Below are 8,695 nucleotides of genomic sequence, written 5' to 3' on the forward strand. Positions count from 1 at the left end.
TCTCTAATGCAGGAGAATACTGAACCATAGTCTTATATATTCTGTTTGATAAAGGAAGCAACTACAGAAAGCTCTTATTTGTTCAAAGTACCCAGTGTTATAGTACCAGTGTTATAGATGCCAAAACCCCAACAGCTCCCCCAATGGTATTTCAAAACAAACACATCAAACTTGATTTTCACTAGAAATGTTCTTTTTTCACCCCAATAAACAAACAAACAAACAAGCAAACAAACAAACAAAAAACCCAGATTTTATATATAAAGCAACACCACAAATTAGTGAGCTTCATCTTCTGGACAAGAACACCAAGTTAGTCTCTCTTCATAAAAAGCAATGACAATTTGAGGACACAATTTGCCTCTTTTGTCAGCACCAAGTCTGCCGCACCTGAATGTTTCTGTTTCATGAGAAATATGAATTCTCCACTGCTCTCTGTGGCCCCAGTTACTTGTTCAGGGTTAAGACCTCTAGCAAAGTCTCTTGGTTTATCAGCAGCATCTCTTTTCTTCTTTGATTTGCTATCACGAGATTCACCATCAGATAAGGATTGTCTTTTTGTACCATTTTTTTTTTCTTTACCGGCTTTTTGAGAATTAAGAAATGCTTCAATTAGCTCTGGATAATTTAAATTTTCTTCAGGTTCCAAGTATTGTCAGCATCTGTAAATCCCTTCCACTTGAGGAAATCCTCCATTTTCCCATTTACTACATGTCAGCCCAGGACTTTTTCCACCACAAAATCTCCAGGCTCTGCCTCTTCTATATTTTTACTCTCTCCGTTCTCTTTCCCATGGTTTGCAATGTAGTTTTATTGGAGGACATGTTTTATTGCAGATTTGAAGAGCTATTATTCACCACCTCTGAGATGCTCTGGGTCTCGGGTCTGCGATGTCTCTGGCCCTGTGCTCCTCAAACTCCATCCACCTCTCTCAATGGGTTAGTTAAAATGTAAGATTCCATCACCAGTGACAGAATTTTTTTTTATGTTTTTGTTTTTTATTCTACCTCAAACAAAAATGATACCTCCTGACTCAATGTGTGCTAAGAGCAAATATACTTAGATTCTGCTTACTCTTTTCACTTATTTAGTACCCAAATAGCTTTCTTTAATACACATCTGAATAAGTTGAATATTTCAATTAACAATATCTAATAATGTTACATATTTCTTTGTATATGGTAGTCTTAGACCAACACAGGTTGTTTATTCTTCAAGAAATTCATGACCAAGTTTTATGATGATGCAAGTAGATAAAATATAGCCTCATTTTTTTTTTCACGTAGGTAGAATATGTGGAAAATTGCAATACCTAGCATGCATTGCTACAAGGTCCCTTCCTTTTTGTATTCTGGTTTTTGCAACATCACAGTGGGTTCTGTGCCCTATAAGTTATGACTTTCAGAAGTAAATACTAAAATGGTAATTTGGTGGGGTGCCTGGGTGGCTCAGTCGGTTGGGCGTCCAACTTCGGCTCAGGTCAAGATCTCATGGTCTGTGAGTTCGAGCCCCTCATCAGGCTCTGTGCTGACAGCTCAGAGCCTGGAGCCTGCTTCGGATTCTGTGTCTCCCTCTCTCTCTGCCCCTCCCCCACTCATGCTCTGTCTCTCTCTCTCTCAGTCAAAAATAAATAAAACATTAAATTTTTTTTAAAAAAATAAAATAAAATGGGAATTTGGCATACAGAATGTTTATGGGGAAGAAAGAGTGTTGGGCAAAGAAAAAAACTGAACCATCGGGGCACCTGGGTGGCTCAGTTGGTTAGGCGACTGACTTCGGCTCGGTCATGATCGCACAGTTTGTGAAATCGAACCCTGCATCGGGCTCCGTGCTGACAGCTCAGAGCCTGGAGGCTACTTCAGATTCTATGTCTCCCCTCCCTCTACCCCTCCACTGCCCACACTCTCTGTCTCTCTGTCTTTCAATAATAAATAAACGTTAAAAAATTTTAAAGAAAAAAAGAAAAAAAAGAAAAAACTGAGCCACAATCCAGGCTCAACAAAGCCTTGGTCAGTCATAGAGGGAAGATATGCAGCATATATAGCCCATCAGAGAAGTCTCACATTGGGCCCAAAACAGCGAGGCCTTTGTGCCCCTATCTCAATCAGTCATTGGATGTGAGCTGCTCAGGTTGGCATAACCTTTATATATGGGTCTCCACAGACAAGGTATATATCCTGGTGGACCTGAAAGCTAAAGGCTGTCTGCTGACAAAGGGGGTAATAAATTCTGGAAAACAGTATGGAGGTTCCTCAAAAAACTAAAAATAGAACTACCCTACGACCCAGCAATTGCACTACTAAGCATTTATCCACAGGATACAGGTGTGCTGTTTCGAAGGGACACAGGCACCCCCATGTTTATAGCAGCACTATCAACAATAGCCAAAGTATGGAAAGAGCCCAAATGTCCATTGGTGAATGAATGGATAAAGAAAATGTGGTATATATACACAATTGAGTATTACTTGGCAATCAAAATGAATGTAATCTTGCCATTTGCAATTACGTGGATGGAACTGGAGGGTATTATGCTAAGTGAAATTAGTCAATCAGAGAAAGACAAAAATCATATGACTTCACTCATATGAGGACTCTAAGAGACAAAAGAGATGAACATAAGGGAAGGGAAACAAAAATGATATAAAAACAGAGAGGGAGACAAAACAGAAGAGACTCAAATATGGAGAACAAACTGAGGGTTGCTGGAGGGGTTGTGGGACGGGGGATGGGCTAAATGGGTAAGGGGCATTAAGGAATCTACTTCTGAAATCATTGTTTCACTATATGCTAATTTGGATGTGAATTTTAAGAAATAAAAAATAAAATTAAAAAGAAGATCTTGGCAGTGCATTTCCATGTCCATAACAATTTGTTGTTACAAGGGGTATTCTGGGTGAAAAGTTCTGCTTCAAGAATCAGTCAGTGTATGAGAACAGAACAGAATCTCAAGATAAGGGCAAAATCATAATTAGGTAATGTTATATTAGTCAACTGGAAGGACTTCTCAGTTGTTCTGGCACTAAACAATAATTTCATGGTGTAGAATGCTATTGTCACAGTCAATTTATTTTTCTCCTATAATTTCTTCAGCTTTTACTTCACTATTCACTTTTACTTTACATTGTGAATGGGTATAATGCTAATTTGATTTTTATTTTAGCAAAATTAATAGTTACATGCTTTGATACTTTGATTTGTTTTGCAATGATGACATGAATAAATAAGTTTTTATTAATTATTCTAGTTACTGAAGAGTCATTTTGATATAAAGATTCCAGTTTGTCTTCCATCAACTAAATGAATTTCTGAATTCCTTGATTATATTTTTACTCCCTTCACTTGGTTTAGGAGGTACTTCTATTGTCTTTATTTTTACAGATTTGGGATATTCTCAAACTTTCCTCCATATCAATTTGAAAAACACACTGAACTGAGGTTACAATGATTAAAAATCATATTTGTAGAAATAAAATGACCAAATCAGAAAGGGTTGAAACTTCTAAATTGAGCATGTTATCACTGATTGCTTTCTCACTTAGAGCATTAGCTGATTCAATTTAGCAACAGGACTGAATTCCATCCTCTTATCAGACTTTCAACAGAATTTTATACCCAGCTAAAAATATCACTCAAAATTAAAATCAAAATAAAGATATTCATTCTCTCTCTCTCTCTCTCGCGCGCGCGCACACACACACACACACACACACACACACACACACACACACACACATGCACGCACCTAAGAGAATTAGTCACCAGTAGAGCAACACTACCAAAATACTACAGGAAGTCTTCAGGTTGAATAAAAATAATCTCATATGACCTGAAGGAGGTATAAAAACCACTAAGATCTGCAAAAAGGTAAATAAATTAGCAAATATAAAATAGGTAAATATATTGCATGTTTAAAGCAATAAACCTCAAATTTTAACATGCAGCTTTAACACCATATATAAGAAATCATCTATACTACAACACTGCTTGAGATGACAGAATATAAACATATATTATTATCAGTAATAGGTCCATTCCAATTGTGAAATTTATATATCTAAAACCAAATGGATGATTCTAATTAATCAATAATCCCACAAGTTAAAGATACTTAGTTCAGGTGAATCAACCTTATGGAGAGTTGGTACATTTTGTTGTTGTTGTTGTTTTACTGTTTTGTTTTGTTTTTTTAATGTTTATTTATTTATTTTGAAGAGAGAGAGAGACAAGTGGAGGAGGGGCAGAGAGACGGGGAAAGAGAGAATCCCAAGCTGGCTCCTTGCTATCTGTACTGAGCGAGATGCGGGGCTTGAACTCACAAACTGTGAGATCATGACCTGAGCCAAAATCAAGAGTCAACTGACTAAGTCACCCAGGAGTCCCAAGAGTTGGTATGTCTCTTTGGAGACAAAATAATTCTGTAAACCTGTTAATGGTCCATATGTTCCTTTATGTAGGACACAAGATAGAACTGTATAAAAGCATCCAGGAAACATTGTGAATTGATGTTATCATTAGTGTGGCATAAAACATTCACTTTCAATGCTTAAATATCTGCCTATAAGGAACAATATTCAGTTTTACAAGTTTTACTTCACCATACTTATACTTATTCTCCTTGTTTACTTCCCTTGAAACTAGGATTCTACTTTCATTAAGACAGCATGTTTTACAATTTTTCTACCCCCAAAGTCTTTAAATGATATTTAGGGCACCAAATATATGGAATGCATATAGATTAAATATCAATCAATTTTGCTTCTGCAGATAACAGTGAACACTAAAATTTGAACAGGTCTTTCATAATATTCTTTCTTGTGGTAAAGTCATTCTAATATAGACCCACATAAAACCATTACGTTCATTAAAAAATGAACAGCAACAAAAACCCTAAAGTTACAATTGGTAGTATTTATTGAAACTTTAATTTTTGAAGGAATTTTAAATATATTACCCAATTTAATCACCCTATTAATACGATGATGTTATTATTATTATAATTATTATTCTGTTGGTAAAATAACTGAGCACTAAAATATTGAGTACATTCTGTTGGAGCTAGGATTTAGGTATGAGCTTCCCAGGCTTCCTCTAATGAAAGAAGTTTATAGTGAACTTCAGGACCCCTGAAACTCTATGTTATCTTTGAGGAATAATTTTCTAGAAGTATGAAACTACATAGTTACTTAAATGTACAAATAAAATTAAAGAAAATAGATATGCTATATTTTTTTGTACAACGGTATTTTTTTTTTCTTTTTTCAAGACCAAAGGACTTACGGAAATAAAATATATTTTACTTGAAAACATCAAAGTGCTTTCAAGAAAATGAATGTAGAAGTTCTTACAGTGTCTTCTGTGATTAGTGGTTCCTGTAGACTTTGAATAACGCTAAGCTGCAATACAGAACAGTGAGTCACTAACTGTAAAGTCACACCATCTTTTCTCTAAGGAAAGTTCATAACTTGCAATACCTTTTGGGTTTGTCTGTAAGTAGAGATATCACATAAAATTTCAGTGGCAATATTTGAGATAAAAATGAAAAAAGAAATAGTTTTGAAATTAACTTTAAAAATAGTTCCTGTTATGAATATTTTATGGAAAGCAGTTCCACCAATTAGCTCCTAGGTATGCAGAGACCTGATAGCTGGATGCTGCCTGAGGCACATATGCCATTAGAAAAATAAATCAGCTCTGAAGAATTCAGAGGACAGGTTCAAACATGAACATGGATTAAGTCACACAAAAATGAAAGGACTGAAGTATGGAGTTCTTTAAAAATTTGCAATGAGATTGTAAACTCAATTCTCAGTTGCTCAGTCTGTGTAATTGCTTGGATATACGCATATGAGAAGACTTAGAGCCAGATGTTGATCTTTTATTCTCACCCTATGGAGTCTGTCCTTTCTTTGAATTTATTACTGGTTCCTTCAAAGTAAATGTTCACTGGGGTTTAGATGAGAGATGAAAACCAGGCACATAATGATGTTTGTGACTCTTGGTATGAGAGAATTTGGCAAATGATTCTTTCCTACTTGAATCTTCTTAGCAGCTCTCATTGACTTTTGTATAATAACTAGAGAATTGATTTTAAGTTAATCCAGAGAACTATTATATTATCATGTAAATATTTCACATGTTTTATAGAATTTGCATCATGTTTTAAAAATTGGAAACCTGGGGCGCCTGGGTGGCGCAGTTGGTTAGGCGTCCGACTTCAGCCAGGTCACGATCTCGCGCTCCGTGAGTTCGAGCCCCGCGTCGGGCTCTGGGCTGATGGCTCAGAGCCTGGAGCCTGTTTCCGATTCTGTGTCTCCCTCTCTCTCTGCCCCTCCCCCATTCATGCTCTGTCTCTCTCTGTCCCAAAAAATAAATAAACGTTGAAAGAAAAAAAAAATTAAAAAAAAAAAATTGAAAACCTAATGATATCTAGGAGATCTGTTCTCTTATTATCTTTACCCCCAATCATTACACTGGAAATGGAAGAGTTAGCCATTAAATATTTCTATTTTATGTGAAATTTGTTTTGGTGTATTAGAGTTCCTATTCTCTGAAAATAAGTAATTAATCCCGCTTTACTTTCATTTATAATTTTTTATGTCAATACAAACTATCATTTAATATTCTTGTTAATTTACACACTGTTCATCCAGGTACATCATGTTATCCAACTCCCAGGAATATCATTCATCTATGATTTAACTTGAATGGCATTCTGAAGTGCCACCACAAAAAATAACGTCTCTTTTTGTGAATATTATTGGAAAGGGCATTATAATACAATAGGGAAGGACTATTAAAAAGATAAAATCTACAATAAGTATTTTTGAGATTCACTTGTTTATTCAGCAGTTATTTACAAAACTCTAACATGTACCATTTAGGACATTTAGACCTGGAAATACACAGAGAAAACCAGACACTGTCCCTTCTCAGAAAACTTGAAGTATAATGGGAGAAGGCATTGATACAATAATTATATAAATATATAGCTTCCTACTCTGATATATGCTACAGAGGAGAATCAGACAAATGTAAGGTAGTATGATGTAAGTTAATGCAATCCGATAAATAAAGCAAGGATTTTTTTAATAAAATGGCACTTCAGCTGGAAATCAGCCATGCTAATTAAGAGAGATATTCATATGAGGTTGATTTCCACATCCTTTGTACGAATGTCTTATGCAGTAGTGGGTTTGGAACACTATAAAATAAAAGATTACCTGATCAGAACTTGGAAAAAACAAGTGAAACTAATGAGCAGCAATATTCTAGAAACAGATAAGAGTCTAGGTGAGTAGGGCATAGATACATATTAAAAATTTGGATCTTTACCTGAAGAGCAATGGGAATCAATTAAATGTTTTAAGCAGAGGTTTGAACAAAGTTTAGAAAGACCATCCTTTCTGGATCCTTCACTAAACTCTTGCTAAGCCTTCTTTTTTAATTATATGACAATGTTCTATTTTCTTTTATGACAATTTTCTTCATATATTTTTATTCATCATGAGTAAGATAGTACCTGCTATGGTTATTCCTTATTCTTAATACCAATTAAACTTTTCATGCTCTTCAGAACGGGAGTCACAACTAGCTATGAGAAATAGGGCACATTTCTTATTACTTTTAAATGTCTCAATCCATTTGGACATCTTCCCATTGATCCAGTCGAATGCTCTTCTCCTAAACTTCTCTTATTTTTTCCCACAAATCTATTTGTCCACTCCATTCCCCAAGGGCCAAAATCAGTTTTCCTCTCATAAGTTAATATATTAATTTATTGAAATCCTATTATATCTGGCAGTTGTTGGCTCAATAACCATATGTTTTAACAATAACCTTTAATAAGGTCAATATACTAAATGTGTAACTCATAACACTGAAGGAGATTTTAAAATGACTTATGATCCCTTCCTAGCCTACATGCAAATCTAATCAGTTTATTAGGGAAAAATGCCTCTTACCCTTTTCCCTATTTTCATTATCACCCAGGGGTAATAAGAGATAACATTGACTGGACTATATTCATTATGTAAATAGTGTGGATTCAGAAAAAGTAGGTAAAGAATATATCCTTAAAACAAAATAATTCACTTGGCATGAATTTTAGTTATCTATATTTTAAGAAATAGAAAATACTTTAGTATTACCATATAAAAAATTAACCCATAATGGATCAAAGACCTAAATACAAAGCCTATAAAGAATCAAACTTTTAGAAGAAACATACGACAAAAGTCTCACAGCACTGGTTTGACAATGATTTACTGGATATGACACAAAAGGCACTTTTTGTTTTGTCATGTTTGTGACAAAAAAAAAAACAACAGACAAAAGTGGGCTTCATGAAAAATTAAAAAATTTGTGCATCAAAAGACACTATCCACAGAATAAAAAGGCAATCTAGAGAAAAGGAGAAAATATAAAGAACTCATACAACTCAAAAACAACAAAAACAATCCAATGAAAAAATGATCAAGACTTGAACATACGTATTTCCAAAGAAGGTATGCAAATAGTCAATAAGCATATGAAAAGATTTTTAGCAATACTAATAATTAGAGAAATGTAAATCAGAACTACAATAAGATACCACCTCATATCCATCTGGATTGCTGCTATCAAGAAAATTGAGGACAAGTGTCAGCTAAGATATGGATAAATTGAAATCCTTGTGCACTGCTGGTGGGAATGTA

The 8,695-nt window shown here is 34.7% G+C and overlaps 1 pseudogene; it reads right to left on the minus strand.

Annotated features, from left to right (window-relative positions):
- Positions 1 to 278: 278 nt before the first annotated feature.
- LOC125171700 (chromobox protein homolog 3-like) lies at positions 279 to 891 on the minus strand (annotated as a pseudogene).
- Positions 892 to 8,695: the final 7,804 nt, after the last annotated feature.

The sequence above is a fragment of the Prionailurus viverrinus genome, chromosome C1, assembly GCF_022837055.1.
Source record: "Prionailurus viverrinus isolate Anna chromosome C1, UM_Priviv_1.0, whole genome shotgun sequence".
Classification (NCBI taxonomy): domain Eukaryota; kingdom Metazoa; phylum Chordata; class Mammalia; order Carnivora; family Felidae; genus Prionailurus; species Prionailurus viverrinus.